Genomic DNA, 22,491 nt, shown 5'->3' with positions numbered 1-22,491 from the left:
CAATTGCGCTATAGAGGAGAGTGGGGTTCTATCAGTTTTATTAAATAAAGCTTGGTTGTTAGTTTAAAAAAAAAACTGGCTCCTAACTTTTTTAGCTGGCTCCTAGATTTCAGGCAAATTTGTCAAGCCCGGCATTATACAATTTTCTTACAATTTTCTGTACAATTTTCTTTAAATGTACCTTCAACTATGTAGTACAAAGGCCTGCCTAATTGGATACAACTGAAAGTTTTGTTTAGTTTTAACCTTATATTATATGATTTTTGGTAAATCTAACAGAAAATTGTACAAGAAAATTGAACCTGTATGGCCAACCTAAGCCTTTGTTCACACTGAACACAGCTTTGAAATCGTGCGTCTTCACCTGAACAATTTCAAAGCCACATTTCAGTCCAACTTCGGGGGGGAGATGTGAAAGACATCTGTGCGGGTTCCTGCACAGATGTCTATTGAAGTCGTCCTTGAAGTTGCCAAAAGTAGTGCAGGAACTACTTTTTGAAATCGGCGCAGCGCTGCACCTATTGGGACACTCCCATTGCCGGCAATAGGCTGCGATTTGACCTGTTAAATCACATTAAAATCGTGCTGATGTGAATGGGGGCTAAAACCTAGAAGCTAATTGGTTATTATGCACAGCTGCACCAGATTCTTTGTGCACCAGTTTTAGTAAATCACCCCCACTGTGCTTATTACTGTCAAGCCAACTGCCTACTTTGTGGGGCAAGTAAAGCCTGTACATCTGTTAGCTATTGCTGTGCATAAAAATGTAACTCAGGCAAGAGACCTCAGTGCAGCGACATGGTGTGGAATTGCACATAATGGTTAGTAAAATCAAGACTATTGTGTTGATTTACTAAAACTGAAGAGTTCAAAATTGGTGCAGCTGTGCATGATAGAAATTCAGCTTGTTCAATTAAGCTTTGACAAAAAATCTAAACTTGAAGCTGATTGGTTTCTATGCAGAGCTGCACCAGATTTTGCACTCCAGTTCTAGTAAATCCACCCCTGTGTAAATCTGGTCCTCTCTTTTCTACAAAGTATGTGTTTTATATTGTAATGCTGATCCAGACAAGTTGAAACAGGTAGTTAGTTTGCATCAATCTTTTTACAAGCCGATCAAATATTTCTTCTACGTAGTTCATATATGGGAGTGCAAAAATCTATCTTAATCCTTGTAGTAACGTTTATACACACAGTAATATACAAAGTTGTAAACCGCTATGAAAAACATTTTTCTTTAGACCTAATGTACACGGGTGTATTAAAATTCTCGTATCAACGCTGGATCTTTGTTGAGAGCTAGTAAAAAAGTATTCAGCACAAAAATGCTTGTGTTGGTGCGTAATTCTGCAAGCTTGCATTTACAGGCATATGACGTTGTAGAAACACATGTGGGTAATTTAATTATTTTGGCTAGAATATTATTCTTTAGATGTAACCAGTAAAATGCATTTATGCACATTTATGTTTATGTGCATTTATGTGAAAATTATGCCAGTAGGCTTCTCTCAAAACAAAAGGTTTGGGGTCATTATTTTTATCCCTCTGAACGCTGATCTAAAATGAATACCTAAATGCATGGACACTTTTCTAAGATTGAGCTGGCATTTTTTTTTTCTGCCTGTGTCAAAGACTGCAGATAGAAGAACTCCAGAGGGATAAATTACCATTCTATTGCTGCTTTGCTGGTTATTCTGCTGTTTCGTTTAGTCATAGTTATGATACATGTTTCTCTTTTTTTTTTTTTTTTTTTTTTTTTTAATTCTTATTATTTGACGGACACAGCTCCATATCTTCGTTACCCTTGGGTTTATACTGCCCCCTACAGGAGTAGGACACTAAGCGGAAAAAGTTTTGACTACGCCTAGAGGGCAGTCCCAGGTGGTATACTCCCACTTCCTGCTTTAGGTCATCAGTTTTTTTTTTTTTTTTTTTCCTGCCTAGTCAGGAGTAAGGACCTAGTTCCTTGCTGGGATCTCTGGTCCTGGCAATTTTTTTCCTTTTTAAACGGAGCTGAAGCACCCTAAAGAGATTGCCTTACATTCTTTGGATGTGGTTCTGGGCAATCAGGGTGTACCTGGCGGCAACTGAGTCTAGGTTTTTAACCCCTTTACTTTCAGCTTAGTTCAGCTAAATGCATTCCGGGGAATCCAAAACAAAAGATTTGTGTTTCTTTAGAAAGCAGCCAGAACCCGGGTAGAAAGCTTGTCCCTTGCTTACTGCTCCTTAACCACCTCCTTCCCAAGCCTATTGTGGCACTTCACTCCTCCATGTAAAGTTCCACTTTTTTTGCTAGAAAATTACTCAGAACCCCTAACATTATATTTATTTTTTAGGAGCGGCCCTATAGAATAAAATGATGTGTGTTGTAATTTTTTATGTCACACGGTATTTGCGCAGCAGTATTTCAAACGCAATTTTTTGTGAAAAAAAAAAAAAAACCCCATTCATAAAGTTAGCCCAATTTTTTTATATAATGTGAAAGATGACGTTACGTCGAGTAAATAGATACCAAACATGTCACGCTTTAAAATTTGTGTATGCCTGTGAAATGGCAGCAAACTACGGTGCTTAAAATTCTCCATTGGTGAGGCTTTAAACGCCTTTACAGGTTACCAGTTTAGAGTGGCACAAGAGGTCTGGGGCTAGAATTATTGCTCCAAAAAACAATAAGGTGTAACCACCCTTCTCCTGCGCTTGGTATCCAGGCCCCTCGACCACACACTTCACGGGACTGACAACTGGCTTCTCAGATGGCTAGAGTCTTGCTGCCCTTATCGGACTGGGGTAGTCCACCGATACTAAAAGCAAAAAGAACAAAAAAGGGCGCACCGACCTAGCGCATTATCCTCAATAAAAGGCTTTATTTAAATGACATAAAAAATGGCTACTCACAGACGTAGATAAAAGTAAAGCATATCAAGCTGGATTGCTCAAAAGTCCGTGTTTAGTCCATATAATCGTCCATGATGAGATGACTGACGGGTTTCGAGGCCTAGCCTCTTCCTCAGAGGCTCTGAGGAAGAGGCTAGGCCTCGAAACCCGTCAGTCATCTCATCATGGACGATTATATGGACTAAACACGGACTTTTGAGCAATCCAGCTTGATATGCTTTACTTTTATCTACGTCTGTGAGTAGCCATTTTTTATGTCATTTAAATAAAGCCTTTTATTGAGGATGATAATGCGCTAGGTCGGTGCGCCCTTTTTTGTTCTTTTGGCTAGAATTATTGCTCTGACGTTCGCGACAATACTTCACACATATGGTGCGACCAACGTTTACATATTCGTGCAGGAGTAACGTATGCGTTCGCATTTGCACATAAGCACGATGGGACGGTGGCGCTTTGCATTTTTTTATTTTATACAAATTTTATTTTTTTTGTACAAATGAACAACATCCCTTGTGATGTCATGGGCCATGACAGGTCCTCTTTATGGAGAGATTTGGGGTCTATTAGACTCCATGCAGCCGATCAGTCCGATTGGCTGCTTCTCTGGCCGCTGGTGGCTAGGTAAACAAAGGTGCGGAACCAGAAGTGACTAATACTCTTCACTCCTGGTTTCGATGGTTACAGAGAGAGGGGAACAATGTCAGTTCCTTTCTCTCTGTCCAAGGCAGCAATCTAGCCCGGAAGAGGCGGCAGGAGGGGGTTGGGACCCCCTTTGGCCGCCCATAGAAGTGATCGAGTGGCTAATTAGCCACTCAGATCACTTCTGTCTTCTACAGAATCGCCGACTAAAAAAAAATGGCACTGGGATGATGTCTGAAGGAGCAGGCATCATCCCAGTATAACCACTGAAACCCAAGGACGTATGGGTACGTCCTTGGGTGGGAAGTGGTTAAAGCACAACCGCATGCTCCTTAGGCATGACTGCAGGGCCTAGAAACATACTCTAAGTTAGGCTGAATAAATGGACAAATTTGAATCATTCAGGTAAGCCTGCAGTTCAAATTTTAAGACTGGATATTCCGATCTTTTCATAAGCCCAGTTGAGTCATATTTAGGAATCTTGCTGTTTGTATTTCACACTAGCTTGCTAGACTTATACAAATTACATTTTCATTCTTTCTTAGGTACCATGGATTATCCTTCTTACTGCCGCCTTGTGTTGATCATGTTTATATCTCTATATTTGGTACATTTCACAAACTTGACAAACTTGGTTTGCTACCCTATTGCCTCTTGCAGAGCATGCAAAAAGGTTAAGCCAGATTGTCATTCATAGCCATGTTAAAGAAACCTTAGCCTTTTACTGTAACGTCATGTGTCCGTTCTCTCTGCATACTTCATTGCCAGGAAGACTGGCCAGAAATGAGGGCCTTAAACCAGACAATTGACAGTCAGATTTTCCTTATCCGTAACAAACTGGCACCTCAAGGTACTTGCATATCTATAGATTATATTTTGTAGATAACGGGTCTAACAAACATATTCAGAATTGCTTTGTGTTTTACTTTTCTAAAAAAAATTAAACAAAAAGTCAAAACGTGTTAAAAAAAAATGATGATAAAAGGTAAAGTGGAGAAACTATAATGAAGCCACCTCAAGTAACCTGAATAAATGAGCCCCCCTCTACTGAAAATGGTGGATTATAGCCGGTTTGGATTTGACTACATTTTCAGGTAAGGGAGAGCATAGGTAAACTTAAGGGAACAAAACCTACAAACAAGGTTTTGTTTCTTTTCTCCCTTGGCAAACAATGACAAAAGGAGAGAAATGTTCCAGGGCAGCTTTATAGATAAATTAAACTGTTACAATGGATGTATTCTTTAAAAGAAAATATCAATGTAAACATAGAAATATGCCTATGGGTTTTTATTGGCTACTAATATCAATTTGATTGGGAATGTATTATGGATTAAATGAAGTCCTTTTTTTTTTTTTTTTTTTTTTTTCAGCCGGTGGAGGTGTCCAGTGAGGTTTTCTATGCAATCAAGGCTATCTGGCAAATCCTACATCGGTTAATGAAGAGGTAAGTTCTCCAGTTAAGAAATATAAATAGCATTTCTCTAGCGCTCATTGACAGACGTAGTCCTCGGTGATACACCACCTTCGGGTTATGTTGCCTCCACAGGAGCAGGACTAGACAGGAAATTAAAAAGCTCTGGCCACACCCTAGGGGCAGTCCCAGAGGGTATATCCTCTCTCTCTCTGCCTCAGCAAATCAGTTATTTTCTGTCTAGTTAGGAGTAAGGACCTAGATACCTTGCTGGGATCTTAGGTCCTGGCAAGATTTTTTTCTTAAAGGATTTTTTAGACAGCTTTTTTTCTCCAGTGTTCCTGTGAGATCTTCAAGCAAGAAAGCTGAACTGGGCGACGGGCTGGATGTTGAGATCCGGTGGTCACCCCAGTTCAGCCTACGAGCGCGTGCAGGCCATAGCTCCGCGCTGGGTCGGCCGCGACAAAGTCCCATTAAAGGACTGACCCCGCGAGTTAAACGTCTCGCTGAAACGCCAAAGACCATGAGTCACGGCGTCCATATCGGTCGACAGCCCTCCCGCCCCGGTGGAGAGGGGTACTGTCAGGAGTTGGTGCCCGCCTGGTTCCGGTATGGTGAGTAGTATGTTCCCCCTTTTCCCCTGACGGGTCTTGTGGTGAACGTGGGCCCCTCTCTGTATGGTAAGATAGAGTCCCTCTCTATCCTATAAATGACACAGATCCTCCCACTTTGAGTGTGATTTTATGTGCAAAAAGCCAGGAGGCTTGGTTTGGGAGCTAACAATCTAATTGTATACATGTTAAAAAGATTATAATCTGTGGCATTCTGGGAATCTTACGGTGATAAGAATAAGCTACCTACCAGTCAGAAGCCACGGACATGTAGACTGCCTTCCTAATCTGATCTCCAGCTATTAGCAGGCCTCCCGAATGGCCATGCGGTCCGCCAGGGCCGGTACCGCCAACCACGCCAAATCCCCATGCAGAGAGAGTGTTGTGTGCCCTGCAGCACACCGCTATTCAGTACAGGCCGCCGCCATTTTTTTTGCTGGATCGCACGAGCCGCCATTTTGGCGTAGCCTCGTGTCTCCAGCATGGGGGCGGCCATGTTTGAGGTGATCCAAACACCTCGTGGAGCTAGGGGAGGCGCCGGAAGGCGTGCAGAGGGGCGGAGCCGCCTCCTTTCTTCCTGGGCAGCCAGCCAAAAGACTTCCTGTTTGTCAAGACAGCGCTGTAACCTGTTGCAGTTAAACTCTGAGCATCAAGTGGTGAGCCTGGGGGTCTATCTCTCTCTCTCTCTCTCTCTCTCTCTCGATCGATAGGGATCCCTAGCAGGTAACACTAAGGGGCTTTTTGTGGCGCTGGGGGTCTGAAAAAAAAAAAAAAAAAAAAAAAAGTTTTTTATTTTTTAATTATATTATCCAGGAAGTGACTGGAATTATCATGGACCCTGCCACACATATTCCCCCACCTGTTTCCCTCGAGGGGGCCACGGGACCCGCCGGTGCACAGAGTGTAGAGTCATTTACAGCAATTTTGGAGTCTATGGTGGCTCGGGTGGAGGCGGCCTGTCAGGGACGGGGGTCAAGGAAGCGACCCCCGCCTACCCCTATACTATCTGACACCTCTGACTCTGATTCAGAGATGGTCACTGCAGTTGCAGGTTCCTCTGCAAAGGCTGTTATCCCAGGTAAAGCCCCCTCAGACAGTGAGGAGGACGCTTCTTCTCCTGCTATAATTCAGGAAGAAGCATTGGTGGACGCACTAGTTGTGGCAGTGCAGGAAACCTTAAAACTTGAGGCTTTACCGGCAGAGGCAACTGAAACAGAGATTCCTTTTGGTACTAATAAGCCCATCAAAACGGTGAAGGTTTTTCCTGTACCCAAATGTTTCGGTAATCAGATTAAAGGAGAATGGGAGCATTCTAAACGTACCTTTACTATTTCCAAGCGTATTGCTAGACGCTATCCGTTTGAGGAATCCATCATTAAGAAATGGACGGTACCACCAGTGGTGGATCCACCTATTTCCAGGCTGAATAAAGCCACGGTTATCCCAGTGGAGGACACTTCGTCCTTTAAGGATCCGGTGGATCGAAAGATGGAAGCAGAGTCCCGCACCATCTTCTCTCTGATAGGGTCAGCATTTAGACCTGTAATTGTTATTGGTCTAGTTTCCCAGACACTTACGGAATGGGCGAAAATGGTACGCCAAGACCTTAGGGGAAAAGATATTCCCCAGGAGACATCTGATTTGATGGAACAGATTATACAAGGGCTACAGTTTATCTGTGACGCAGCCTTGGACACTACTCCCTTATTAGGGCATGCATCTATGTCAGCGGTGATCCTCAGACGTGTGCTGTGGTTAAAATGCTGGTCAGCTGACCTAGGTTCCAAAAAGACCTTGACAAATCTCCCTTTTCAGGGGAATCGTCTATTTGGGGCCAACCTAGATGAAATCATCAAGGATGCCACTGGGGGCAAGAGCACTTTTTTGCCACAGGCTGCTAAAGCTAAGGGACCTCGCAACAAGCGAGGACCTTTCTTTACCGCCCATAAAGGGCGCCCGGCTGGTACTAGCGGGAAAGGCAAGACTCCTCCAGGAGGGTTCAAGAAGGGCTGGTCGGACAAGCAGAGGACCAACCCAGCCAAACCCGAAGCAAAGGAGTACACAGCCTGAAGGTGCGCCCCCAACCGGTTTCAGGGTGGGGGGACGTTTTCACCAGTATTCAGGACATTAGATCGAGCTTCAACCACTACTACCGGTGCGATTCTTCCCTTCCAACATTTAAGTACTACAGGAAGCGGTAGTTACCGTTCCCTGAATAGATCTTTTCCTTTACCTTTTCCTAAGATTAGTCCCTATACCTCACAGGAATCGGATCTGGTTGACCAGATAGGCCAAGTAGCCTCTAGTCGGGTGACTTCGGTCCCTGAGGTTCAACCAGAAAAGATCACCCTTCCTGATAACAATCAGGTATCTGATAAATGTGTGGGAACAGAAAACGACCAGACTTTCTCGGATGGTCGGGGCCAGATACCTCTAGGGACGCCTGGTTCAGATTCTATCAGCGCCAGTGGTCCTAGAAATTCTAGGCTGGCCTCCTCAAGCCGGCCTGGCCGACTTGGACATGCTAGTCGCAGACGTTCCGTGGGAACTTCGTCTCAGGGAGTGTCTGTGGTCTCAAGGACCAATTTACCATCATGCTTTACAGTCGCTGGGTTTAATGGCCTGGCCATTGAGACCCAAGTACTGAAGGACAGAGGTTTGTCTACTTCAGTCATTCCTACCCTTATTAAAGCAAGGAAAGCGACTTCCAGCAAGGTCTATTATCACACATGGAAGACTTATATTGCGTGGTGCGAATCTTTAGGATTTCCTCCACGTACCTATTCGGTGACTCGAATATTGGCCTTTTTGCAACAAGGGGTTGAGCAGAAGCTAGCCTTGAGCACCATCAAGGGTCAAGTTTCAGCATTAGCAATCTTCTTTCAGAAACCTTTAGCTACCAAGTCCTTGGTGCGGAATTTCATCCAGGGGGTGCGGCACCTGGCTCCTCCAGTCCGCGCGCCCTTACCGCCCTGGGATCTTAATTTGGTTTTGTCGGTTCTACAGAAACCTCCCTTTGAAAACATCAGGGAGATTCCCTTGCTTACTTTATCCCAGAAGGTGGCCTTCTTGGTGGCTATTACTTCTGCTCGCAGGGTGTCAGAACTGGCTGCATTATCATGCCAGTCCCCATACCTAGTGATTCATAGGGATAAGGTAGTACTTCATCCTAAGCCATCTTTTCTTCCTAAGGTGGTTTCAGATTTTCATCTGAATGAAGATATTGTACTACCTTCCTTGTGTCCTCAGCCCAAGCATCATCGGGAACATGCGTTGCATTCCTTAGATGTGGTTCGGGCAATCAGGGTATACCTGAAAGCTACGGAATCATTCCGTAAGACGGATTCACTTTTTGTGATCACGGATGGCCCCAGAAAGGGTTTGCCTGCATCTGCCGCGACCATTGCCAAATGGATTAGACAAACGGTGGTACAGGCTTATTCTATTAAGGGTCAGAGTCCTCCATTCCCTGTTAGGGCGCACTCCACTCGAGCGCTCAGTACTTCCTGGGCCTTTCGCCATCAGGCGTCAGTGGTCCAGGTATGTAAGGCGGCCACCTGGTCGTCGGTACATACCTTTACAAAATTCTATAAAATTGATGTGACGGCATCGGCGGATGCCTCATTTGGCCGCAAGGTTTTGCAGGCCGCAATTTGAGGAGACCGGTGGTCTACCTCGAGGGTTTTTTTCTGTTTGAAAAAAAAAAAAAAAATTTCTCTTTTTTGTTGAGTCTCATCATTAAGGATGAGCATTGTAAACTTCTAGTTGGCACCGGTTGGGCCTTCTAGATTGGGATTTGATTTCCATTTTCCCACCCCTCATTTGTGATACTGCTCTGGGACGTCCCAAAGGTGGTGTATCACCGAGGACTACGTCTGTCAATGAGCGCTAGAGAAAAATGGATTTTTGTAAAATCTTACCGTAAAATCCTTTTCTCTTAGCTCATTGACAGACGTAGTCCCCGCCCCTCTGTTTTTGAGTTGGGTTGGGTTAAAATCTCTAAAGACTGCTTTTTCACATAACTGATTTGCTGAGGCAGAGAGAGAGAGGATATACCCTCTGGGACTGCCCCTAGGGTGTGGCCAGAGCTTTTTAATTTCCTGTCTAGTCCTGCTCCTGTGGAGGCAACATAACCCGAAGGTGGTGTATCACCGAGGACTACGTCTGTCAATGAGCTAAGAGAAAAGGATTTTACGGTAAGATTTTACAAAAATCCATTTTTTTTTACTCCCCCACTTTAATATGTTCTGCTAACCGAGTCCTCTGTGCTGTTTTCACTTTAACAGCCATTACTTTACTGGAATTAAGTACAGTAGCTTTAAAAAGTTAACACACCCATGTAAAAATGCAAGATTTTTGAAATGTAAAAAAAAAAAAAAAAAAAAAAAAACATAAATCGCTTTTGAATTTTTCCCAATGTGATTTTAAAATCTGTGATATTCAATTAAAAACAAACTGAAATTGTTTGGCATAGGTGTACACACGCTTATAACTAGGGATGTGAATGTGTTCAGAATTAACCAATCCCATTCAAACCAATGCCAATTCGTAGTCAGAGAACATACCTGCCATCAATGAACATGACTGATTAGGCCCATATAAAGTTTGGCAGTTCTAGTAGAATTTATCTAACATTTAAGCTGGGTACACACAGGCCGAAAGCAGTCAATTTGTCAGAAACTTGATGACTTCTGGCCCATGTGTGTACAGCTTCTTGTCCAACAAAAGCCAGTCTCGTGACTGGCTTCTGTCGAACAAGCATGCCTGAAAACCAGCAAATTTCCTGTGTGTACCCAGAAGTACCCAAGTTGCCTCTTACAGCAAAAGCCATGGTCCTCAAAGTTTTTCCAAAGCATCACATGGATCTTATTTTTGGACGGTGTCAGTCAGGAGAAGGTACAAAAAAAAAATAAGGCAGTTAGATATACCACAGCAAACAGTGAAGACAGTCATCAACAAGTGGGGAAAGTATGACACAACAGTGACAGTACCAAGAAGTGGATGTTCCTTCAAAATTGATTTAAAAAAAAAAAAAAGGCCAGAAGAAAATGTTTGGAGCATCACCAAAGAAAAACATCATACCCACAGTGAAGCATGGTGGTGGCAGCAATAGGCTTTGGTGCTATTTTTCTTCATCTGGATCTGAGGTTTTAGTGAACGTGGAGGGACTTGCGGACAAATTTTAAATAGCAGTCAATTTTGGTACAAAACCCTCAGGACCCTGCTAGAAAGCTGAATATGAAAAGGATTTTCACCTTTCAGTGTAACAGCCCAAAGCATACGTCCAAATCAACAAAAAAAATGTCTAAACTAGAAGATCAATGTTTTTGAATTCACAGCCAGCGCCCAAACCTAAATCCAACTGAAAATCTGTGGCGAGACCTGAAGGGGGCTGTGCACAGGTGATAGCCTCACATTTGGACAGATTTGGAGCACTTTTGAGAGTAAGAGTGGGCAAAGATTCAAAAGGCAAGATGTGCCATGGTGATCGGCTCCTACCCAAAACGACTGAATGCGGTCATAAAATCAAAAGGTCCTTCAACAAAGTATTAGTTTAAGGGTGTGCATATTATTGCAACCACATTTTCAGGTTTTGATTTTTTTTTTTGTTCACCTTTTAGATGGTTTGTTTGTTTTTAATTAAATAGCACATAATATAGGTCACAATAAAGGTGTAAAAAAATTCATAAGTGATTTATCTTGGTCTTATTGTCTTACATCTCAAACCTGGTATTTTTACAGGGGTGTGCAGACGTTATCTTCTGGTTCTAGAAGATGGTCATGTTACTTTGTTTTGCAGCTCTTGTATAAGGTGGAAGGTGAGTGAAAAATGGGCAAAAGCCAGTCAGTCAAAAATGTACTATCTTAATCGTGCAGTACAGGACACAGGCAGTGTGTTCATACACCATGGGTTATACTGTAGGTGTGTAGCTTTTAGAGAACACGCCCTCCTGGGTGCCTCCCCTGTAACCGTATCCTATCCTACTCAGTGAGTCCTAAGTTTTGTGCTAGTGTCTGAAGGTGATGGGACCTTTCCTCCTTACAGAGAAAATCACCCTTAGTGTATCTGTTGTGGGTTTTTTTTTTCTTTGAATTCTTCAGTCAACCCTCACTGTCCTCCTATGCCAACACATAAGCATTGTACCTGGATTACCACAACTTTGGTAAAGCTTTGGAGTTGTCTCTGCAGTATGGTGATTAGACATATGCCGGTTTTCGGTAATTCGATATATCGCGGTATTGCATAGCCACGGTATTGTTATTGTGGCATTTTTAAAATACCGAGTTTCTCTGTCAAGTCTGCCTGACTTGTGAATTGATACATTTCAGTGAGCTGGATGACTCATTCACTCACTCAGCTAACACCTTTCAGCATTAAGTCTCCTAACTATAAACAAAAATGATTACATTTGTATCTTTTCCTTCCCTCTGCCAGGGAGAAAGGAAGTTTAACCTCTTAAAGACTGGATCTTTTTCTGACACTTGCTGTTTGCAAGTTAAAATCAGTTTTTTTTTTGCTAGAAAAGTACTTAGAACCCCCAAACATTTTATATATTTTTTTAGCAGAGACCCTACAGAATAAAATGGCGATTGTTGTAATATTTTATGTCACACTGTATTTGCGCAGCAGTCTTTCAAACGCAATGATTAGACTTTAATGAATAAAAAAAAAAAAAAAAAACGTAACAGTAAAGTTATCCCAATTTTTTTTTTTTTTGTTACACAGAGAATCGTGAGAGAATCGTGATCTTTATTCCAAGCTAAAAAATCGTGATTCTCATTTTGGCCAGAATCGTGCAGCTCTAATAAATATATATATACACACACACACGCCTAGCAGCCCACATTACATTATTATATAGCCATCAAGCAGTGTCTGGCCTACCTGGTGATGACTGGTCCTGGCGCTCTGATCCGATGGCCTGGTCTTTAAAGGGGCAAATCCTTGCGATCCAGAAGTGGTTAAACCTGCAGGAGGACCGGTGTTTTTATCTATTAATGACTTTACTATTGCTTTAGGCCTGGTTCACATGTATGCGGGTTGGTGGTTCACATGTATGCGGGTTGGCGGTTCACATGTATGCGGGTTGGCGGCCCACATTTGCACAGGCATAGCAGCCCATTGATTTGAACGGGCTGCTATGCCCTCATTTTCCGCAGAAAAAAGGTGCATGCAGCATTTTTTTTAAATTCAGTGGCCTTGAAATCCATCCTGCTTTTGCACCATGCGACTAACCTGCAGTTCCTGCTCTGGCAAGCTTTCTGCATTTTTTGTATACGTGGGCACGGCATTTAAAAATAAACAGTTTGCGTGTGCAGCAACGGCAGGTAAGTCGCATGGTGCAAAAGAAGGATGGATTTCATGGCCACTGCATTTTTTTAAATTCTGCATGCACCTTTTTTCAGCTGAAAACGCAGGCATAGCAGCTCAAGCCCATTCACATCAATGGGCTGCTATGCCTGTGCAAATGTGGGCCCCCAACCCGCATACATGTGAACCAGGCCTAAAGCAATAGTAAAGTCATTAATAGATAAAAACTCCGGTCCTCCTGCAGGTTTAACCAATTAATGACTTTACTATTGCTTTAGGCCTGGTTCACATGTATGCGGGTTGGGGGCCCACATTTGCACAGGCATAGCAGCCCATTGATGTGAATGGGCTTGAGCTGCTATGCCTGCGTTTTCAGCTGAAAAAAGGTGCATGCAGAATTTAAAAAAATGCAGTGGCCATGAAATCCATCCTTCTTTTGCACCATGCGACTTACCTGCCGTTGCTGCACACGCAAACTGTTTATTTTTAAATGCCGTGCCCACGTATACAAAAAATGCAGAAAGCTTGCCAGAGCAGGAACTGCAGGTTAGTCGCATGGTGCAAAAGCAGGATGGATTTCAAGGCCACTGAATTTTAAAAAAATGCTGCATGCACCTTTTTTCTGCGGAAAATGAGGGCATAGCAGCCCATTCAAATCAATGGGCTGCTATGCCTGTGCAAATGTGAACCACCAACCCGCATACATGTGAACCAGGCCTAAAGCAATAGTAAAGTAATTTATAAACAACACCTCCTTCAGGTTTAACCACTTCTTGACCACAAGGATTTGCCCTCTTAATGACCAGGCCATCGGATCGGAGCCGAGCGCCAGAACCAGTTATCACCAGTTAGGCCAGACACTGCTTGATGACCTATTTTAGGCCTGGTTCACAGAGTCTGTACTGACTGACTATATAATAATGTGCATAAGTGAACCAAAGCCCCTAAATTCAGCAATGAAATTGAAGTGAGGTGGAAATTTAATAATTTAAATTTAATAATAGAATACCGTGATAATACCGTATACCGTGGCAAAACCTTAATCAATTAATCGCAGCATGAAAATCTGATACCGTCACAAGCCTAATGGTGATGGTCTGGGATGTTGCTTCCGGCAATGGATTCTGCATGGGTGTTCACCCTGGCACTTGGTTCAATGCATTGAGTTTGCTGCAGAGTGCTAGATTCAGGGTCGTGGTCCATCCCTTTGGAGCCCAGTCCCTTAAGACCCCTTTGGGGGTATAGGGCTATTCCAAGAGTACCCCACAGGGGAATACCCTGACTTGTAGTTCTTGGCGAAGACCAGGCCAAAGGGAGTTGATACAAAATCGTAGGCAAACATTTGCTTAGCTAAAGGCCTGCACAATGCACAATCTTAGAGTGGCAATATGTCCCTTTCACTGTAGCAAGAGCCGGCTCTAACACCAGTCTCAGTATCCCATTCCAGCTCTGTTTCTGGTATCCAACAAGCAGCTTGTTTGACTAAAGTATATTAATTTCTCCCCAAAATCTTTGCTGAACTCGTTCCAGTGGGGAAAGTGTTTGTAAAGAAATGGGCTATTCCTGTAGTTGATCCTGCTGCCTCTGTCCTACACAAACATCTCACTGTATCAGGTGTTCCTTCTTTCAAAGATTCTGCAGACAAAGAGTTTGAGCCATTTCTAAAGGCTCTCTTTACTCTTACAGGTCTAGCCCTGCAACCGGATCTTGCTGCCATTTCAGTATGTCAAACTGCAGCTAACTGTATTTCAGGATCATGCTATTGCAGAGCAATTACAACAATTTGAGGCAGTGTCATTCACTCTTTTTGATCCAAGAGCTTTCTGTGCTAGGAGGGAAGGTTGTGCTGGGAGGGTGATTTGGGCAGGGTGTTGTGCTGGGAGGGTAATTTGAGTTTGTGTGTGTGTGTGTGTGTGTGTGTGTGTGTGTGTGTGTGTGTGTGTGTGTGGGGGGGGGGGTTGTACTAGGAGAGGGGATGGGTTTGTGTTTGGAGGCTGGATTTGGTTGGTGGGGTTGTGCTAGAAGTGGGGATTTGTGCTGAGAAGGGTGATTTAGGTGGGGGGGGTTTGGTGTGGTTGTGCTAGGGGGAGAGGGGGTTGTGCTCGGAGGGTGATTTGGGTGGGGGGGTCTGTACTAGTAGGGGGGATTTGGTGGGATTGTGCTAGAAGGGTGAATGCACAAAAAAAGCAAATGCGCTCAGATGCACCTCCTGGTGTGATCGAGTTCTCAGACTGGTATGCCCCGGAGTTGTTTATGATTCAAAAATGTGCCTTGGCTGAAAAAGGTTGAAAAACACTGTTCTATACTATACTCCAAGGTATGGAAGTTATAGGGCCTGTTGGCACAGTTACAGTGGGTACGGAAAGTATTCAGACCCCCTTAAATTTTTCACTCTTTGTTATATTGCAGCCATTTGCTAAAATCATTTAAGTTCATTCTTCTTCCTCATGAATGTACACATAGCACCCCATACTGACAGAAAAACACAGAATTGTTGACATTGTTGCAGATTTATTAAAAAAGAAAAACTGAAATATCACATGGTCCTAAGTATTCAGACCCTTTTCTGTGACACTCATATATTTAACTCGGGTGCTTTCCATTTCTTCTGATCATCCTTGAGATGGTTCTATACCTTCATTTGAGTCCAGCTGTGTTTGATTATACTGATTGGACTTGATTAGGAAAGCCACACACCTGTCTATATAAGACCTTCCAGATCACAATGCATGTCAGAGCAAATGAGAATCATGAGGTCAAAGGAACTGCCTGAAGAGCTCAGAGACAGAATTGTGGCAAGGCACAGATCTGGCCAAGGTTACAAAAAGATTTCTGCTGCACTTAAGGTTCATAAGAGCACAGTGGCCTCCATAATCCTCAAATGGAAGAAGTTTGGGACAACCAGAACCCTTCCTAGAGCTGGCCGTCCGGCCAAACTGAGCTATCGGGGGAGAAGAGCCTTGGTGAGAGAGGTAAAGAAGAACCCAAAGATCACTGTGGCTGAGCTCCAGAGATGCAGTCAGGAGATGGGAGAAAGTTGTAGAAAGTCAACCATCACTGCAGCCTTCCACCAGTCGGGGCTTTATGGCAGAGTGGCCCGACGGAAGCCTCTCCTCAGTGTAAGACACATGAAAGCCTGCATGGAGTTTGCTAAAAAAAAACACCTGAAGGACTCCAAGATGGTGAGAAATAAGATTCTCTGGTCTGATGAGACCAAAATAGAACTTTTTGGCCTTAATTCTAAGCGGTATGTGTGGAGAAAACCAGGCACTGCTCATCACCTGTCCAATACAGTCCCAACAGTGAAGCATGGTGGTGGCAGCATCATGCTGTGGGGGTGTTTTTCAGCTGCAGGGACAGGACGACTGGTTGCAATCGAGGGAAAGATTAATGCGGCCAAGTACAGGGATATCCTGGACAAAAACCTTCTCCAGAGTGCTCTGGACCTCAGACTGGGCCGAAGGTTTACCTTCCAACAAGACAATGACCCTAAGCACACAGCTAAAATAACAAAGGAGTGGCTTCACAACAACTCCGTGACTGTTCTTGAATGGCCCAGCCAGAGCCCTGACTTAAACCCAATTGAGCATCTCTGGAGAGACCTAAAAATGGCTGTCCACCAACGTTTACCATCCAACCTGACAGAACTGGAGAGGATCTGCAAGGAGGAATGGCAGAGGATCCCCAAATCCAGGTGTGAAAGACTTGTTGCATCTTTCCCAAAAAGACTCCTGGCTGTATTAGATCAAAAGGGGGCTTCTACTAAATACTGAGCAAAGGGTCTGAATACTTAGGACCATGTGATATTTCAGTTTTTCTTTTTTAATAAATCTGCAACAATGTCAACAATTCTGTGTTTTTCTGTCAGTATGGGGTGCTATGTGTACATGAGGAAGAAGAATGAACTTAAAGGATTTTAGCAAATGGCTGCAATATAACAAAGAGTGAAAAATTTAAGGGGGTCTGAATACTTTCCGTACCCACTGTATCTTTGCCTCATTGTGGCCTGCCTTTCTTGTTCATTGCCTGGGAACATTCTATGGTGTATGAATACTCTGTTTTTGCAATGCACTATACAATTGATAAAGAGTGGGGTAGGATTATTGGGTAGGTGCTCAGGGAGCATGTCTGCTAAAGCTTTGCCAGTGTCCAATCACCTGAATACTCTGCCTGTGTCCTGTACTGTACTCCAAGTTGTGGAATGTACAGGTAAGTAAAGACATTTTGTTTTTCTCATTAAACCTCCTCCTCCTCCCTCCCCCTTTTTTGGTTTTAATAGAGGTTCCATTGGTAAAAATCTCAAATGTTCTATTTTATTTATTTATTTATTTGGTGGTATAATTTTTACTAGTGCTTCTAGTACCTGTCCAGTTCTTCATTATTTTTTAAATTTTTTTCAATCACAAAAAGTTTTTACAATGCAAGTGGAACTCAGGGAAAGGGCACAAAACAAAACCATCAGACAGTAGCAACAGACGACACAGAAAACACATCAAGGTCAACTTGTTTATAGCAATAAAATAGTCCTCTCGTACACTGTAGAATCACTTTATAAGACTTTGGGATCACATGTCCAGAGAACACAAGTATAAGTCTGAGATTTTGTACATCATTAACAAGGAGACCAGCAACACCACAAAGTCTTAACTGCCTTCTGTGCTTTATCATATGATGAAATAATCTCCAGTCCAAACACTCTAAAGCCTCGTACACACGATCAGATTATCGGACGAACTTTTGTCCGTTTTTTTGTTGCATGCTAGTCTCATGTCGAAAGTGAAGAGGTTAATTTCATACGAAAATTCCCATACGACAAAATTCTACTTCAGAAATCATGTCATGTGTTGGATTGTTTTGTATGTGTTCTTTCATTTCTGAGCATGCCTTGTCTTGCTCTTACGATTTTTTAGGATGAAAACTGTACTAATTAAACAAAAATCGGACATTCTATTGATACGATAAAAAATTTATAGCCTGCACATCCAGTTTTTTTTCGTCCGAAAATTTGTAATCGGCTGTTCGGCAGATCGTTCGGACAAATTTTACTTCCGATTTTCGTATCATGTGTATGGGCCTTAAGAATGAGAAAGGACTCCATAAATGGCAAGGAAAATTTTCTGTATCGCACCCCCCTAAAAAAAAAAAAGGAAAAAAAAATATGAGGGGACACAGTTGACCTTTACTTTACTCTATGTTTTGTAATCTATTACTCTGGATATGCTGCATAAGCAAGACAACAGGCTTGAAGCCACATGACTAAAAGCATGAGCATCAGAAAAATTGTGTGGGGGGGCTGCTAATCCTGGAGTCTCCAGCCAGTAATTTTGTACTTTATAAAGCTTGTAAGGGCAACCCTCATGTAGATATGCCAGCTTTTCTGCCACTGAAGATGCATTTACCATATTCGGTCACATAGTTTTATGTAGGGGGGTTTTAACAGCCGTAAGTAGTATACGTGTGAGGAGTAAATTGTTTTTTCATCTTACCGACCCAAAATGCAAATATTTGGATAAAGTGACAAGTTGGCAAAAATGGATCAATAGTACCCAAGACAAGTTTCCAATATTGAACATGTTTTTGGCATTGCAGGATTTCAGTCCTTCACTATGTAGTGTGTTACCAATTGTTTTCTTGGTGACTATGGTCCCAGCTGCCTTGAGATTATTGACAAGATTCTCCTGTGTAGTTCTGGGCTGATTCCTCACCATTCTCATGATCATTGAAATTCCACAAGGTGAGATCTTGCATGAAGCCCCAGACCGAGGGAGATTGACAGTTATTTTGTTTTTCTTCCATTTGTGAATAATCGCACCAACTGTTGTCACTCTCTCACCATGCTGCTTGGCGATGGTCTTTTAGCTCATTCCAGCCATGTGTAGGGTCTACAATCTGGTACCTGAAATTCTTGGACAGCTCTTTGGTCTTGGCCATGATGAAGAGATTGGAATCTGATTGATTGCTTCTGTGGACAGGTGCCTTTTTATATAGGTAACAAGCTGAGGTTAGGAGCACTCCCTTTAAGGCCTCATGCACACTGGACTTCTTTACAGCTGCTGTTTTTGGCATCAGACCTCTTTTTCTGCAGCCAGTGAACTCCCCAGCATGTTATCCTATGTGTCCATATACACATAGGCTGTTATCAGCAGTTTTTGGCAGGGGCATTTTCTGGCTGGAAGAAAAAACCCAGAACTAGCGGGCTTTAAGAGGTTTTTTTTTCAGCTGAAAAAAAACACTAACACTGGAAAAGCCTAAATTTCTAGACTGATCATTTCTTTGTCAGTGGGCAAACGTACAAATTCAGCAGGGGATCAAATACTTGTTTTCCTCACTGTACATAGCGGAGAAGCCTTTCTGTGCCAGCAGAAAAGTTTTTGAGGGGTATGATATGCCTTATGTATAATGAAAAATTGCATCTCTGTAGATGAGAGATTTGAAGTACGTTGTTTAGGACAACAGACCAGTCATCATCCAAAATGGTACCAATATCTGATTGCCAACTTCTCTACCTGGGAGGTTCAGACAGTTCACCAAAAATAGTGATGATAAGCATTGATAGATTTTTAGATTTGAGCTCCTCTGAGTCTGCGGCAAGTATGCGATTGAGCACAGAAGGTTCGGTTACAGACCAGACACTGGATTTAGCCTGTGCCATTAGGTACTAAAAGAAGCAGCTATTGGGTATTCCAAAGTCCTTCCTCAACGTTTGAAAGTTCTTTAGAGCACCATCTTTGTAAAGCTGCATATTATACAGAATAGGCTACTACAGTGCCTTGCGGAAGTATGCGGCCCCCTTGAGCTTTGCGAACTTTTGCCACATTTCAGGCTTCAAACATAAAGATATAAAACTGTAATTTTTTGTGAAGAATCAACAACAAGTGGGACACAATTTATGAAGTGGAACGAAATTTATTGGATATTTCAAACTTTAACAAATAAAAAAACAGAAAAATTGGGCGTGCAAAATTATTCAGCCCCTTTACTTTCAGTGCAGCAAACTCTCTCCAGAAGTTCAGTGAGGATCTCTGAATGATCCAATGTTGACCTAAATGACTAATGATGATAAATAGAATCCACCTGTGTGTAATCAAGTCTCCGTATAAATGCACCTGCACTGTGATAGTCTCAGAGGTCAGTTTTAAAGTGCAGAGAGCATCATGAAGAATAAGGAACAAACCAGGCAGGTCCGAGATACTGTTGTGGAGAAGTTTAAAGCCGGATTTGGATACAAAAAGATTTCCCAAGATTTAAACATACCAAGGAGCACTGTGCAAGCGATAATATTGAAATCGAAGGAGTATCAGACCACTGCAATCTACGAAGACCTGGCCGTCCCTCTAAACTTTCAGCTCATACAAGGAGAAGACTGATCAGAGATGCAGCCAAGAGGCCCATGATCACTCTGGATGAACTGCAGAGATCTACAGCTGAGGTGGGAGACTCTGTCCATAGGACAACAATCAGTCGTATATTGCACAAATCTGGCCTTTATGGAAGAGTGGCAAGAAGAAAGACATTTCTTAAAGATATCCATAAAAAGTGTAGTTTAAAGTTTGCCACAAGCCACCTGGGAGACACACCAAACATGTGGAAGAAGGTGCTCTGGTCAGATGAAACCAAAATCGAACCTTTTGGCAACAATGCAAAACGTTATGTTTGGAGTAAAAGCAACACAGCTCATAACCCTGAACACACCATCCCCACTGTCAAACATGGTGGCGGCAGGATCATGGTTTGGGCCTGCTTTTCTTCAGCAGGGACAGGGAAGATGGTTTAAATTGATGGGAAGATGGATGGAGCCAAATACAGGACCATTCTGGAAGAAAACCTGATGGAGTCTGCAAAAGACCTGAGACTGGGATGGAGATTTGTCTTCCAACAAGACAATGATCCAAAACATAAAGCAAAATCTACAATGGAATGGTTCACAAATGTTTAAACATATCCAGGTGTTAGAATGGCCAAGTCAAAGTCCATACCTGAATCCAATCGAGAATCTGTGGAAAGAACTGAAAACTGCTGTTCACAAACGCTCTCCATCCAACCTCACTGAGCTTGAGCTGTTTTGCAAGGAGCAATGGGCAAAAATTTCAGTCTCTCGATGTGCAAAACTGATAGAGACATACCCCAAGCGACTTACAGCTGTAATTGCAGCAAAAGGTGGCGCTACAAAGTATTAACTTAAGGGGGCTGAATAATTTTGCACGCCCAATTTTTCAGTTTTTTTATTTGTTAAAGTTTGAAATATCCAATAAATTTCGTTCCACTTCATGATTGTGTCCCACTTGTTGATTCTTCACAAAAAATTACAGTTTTATATCTTTGTTTGAAGCCTGAAATGTGGCAAAAGGTCGCAAAGTTCAAGGGGGCCGAATACTTTCGCAAGGCACTGTATATGTTGACCAATTATCGAACCCCTCTAATTTTAGCAGTTTGGGATAAGAAGGATTGCATAAGAGTAAGGTATAGCTAGTATAACCTGAATACTGCAAAATAGTTTTACCTCCATGCCAGAGTTTTTGAATCCTAGTTAAGGTAGGTAAGTGTTTATGCATCTAGAATCTACCTGCTTCCAAACTATCAATCTCCTCCTTAGAAAATACAGAGGATAGAATTAGCCTAATAGGGTTTGGTCTTTCAGGGATGTTCCAACCCAGTAAGTGCTGAAGTTGAGGCAAGAGGGAGTAGGTAAGGACTAGGTATCGCTAAACCACTAAACTCCTTTTGGGTATTGAAAAGTTTCTAGTATTTGCAAAACATAGAACAATTGTGGCGCCAATATTATCAGTGAAAGGGGTCATTTACATCAGCTCGATGCTTTAAATTAAATTTTAGAGCATAGAGGGGCAATTTTCAAAGTGACCTAGTTTGAGTTATTTGGATGTATAGAAATACCTAGATAAAAAGATTCTACCAGTTTACCTGTCAATCTTTTTACAACTCACTTTATTTAGGGTCATGTCGATTAAATACAAGTAAGCTCTGTATTTCCCAGGGAGATAAAAGCATAAGTCAGTGAGGTCTGAAACTGGAAAAAGGTGGGATAGGGGTGAGTTTAACTTCCATATTACCCTCACCTCCTGCTTTATCAGTGCATTAGAGCTCTCTGTAACTGTATTATTCATGTTTCCAGATCATGTCTTGTGGACATTACGCTGGGAGACCTTAAAGTGGTTGTAAAGTCACATGTATTAAATACTTTCCCCTCTGATGAATGCAAGCTGGCATAGGGTGGTTACGTGTCTACACAACAGGGCTCTGCAAAGAAGGTATTTAGCATTATAATTTTAGGAAAAAACACACTGTACTGAACAGGGACCTAAAACGGAGAGGATCAAAGAAATGAGTGCATGTTTACTTTACAAGCACTGCAGGGAATAGAATTGCATGGGGGGGGTGGCTCACACACAGACTACAGGGGGAGAGGGGGCGCAGACACGCTGACGGCAGAGCAGGATGACGGAGGCATGTAAACTGACCATGGTATAATGGATCAGCAGCCATAAAAACATTGTCAGTTGAAACGGGGGAAGACAGGGACAGGCAAGATCAACCAGGTATTCTACAACATAGGAACAATTGACATGGCAAAAATATGGCACTTTTCCACTGCAAGTACCGGCTTG

General features: G+C 42.7%; 1 long non-coding RNA gene across 1 annotated transcript in view; it reads left to right on the top strand.

Annotated features, from left to right (window-relative positions):
• LOC309553308 overlaps positions 1 to 22,491 on the top strand; it is a 40,930-nt gene that overhangs the window by 9,959 nt on the left and 8,480 nt on the right. The window contains exon 2 of the long non-coding RNA XR_014225157.1: positions 4,905 to 4,978. This is a non-coding gene — a long non-coding RNA (uncharacterized lncRNA). The remainder of the gene's footprint in view (positions 1 to 4,904; positions 4,979 to 22,491) is intronic.

Source organism: Pelophylax lessonae (assembly GCF_965119305.1).
Source record: "Pelophylax lessonae genome assembly, chromosome: 4".
Taxonomy (NCBI): Eukaryota; Metazoa; Chordata; class Amphibia; order Anura; family Ranidae; genus Pelophylax; species Pelophylax lessonae.
Note: the sequence above shows the minus strand (reverse complement) of the source record. Positions and strands in the feature narration are given on the sequence as shown.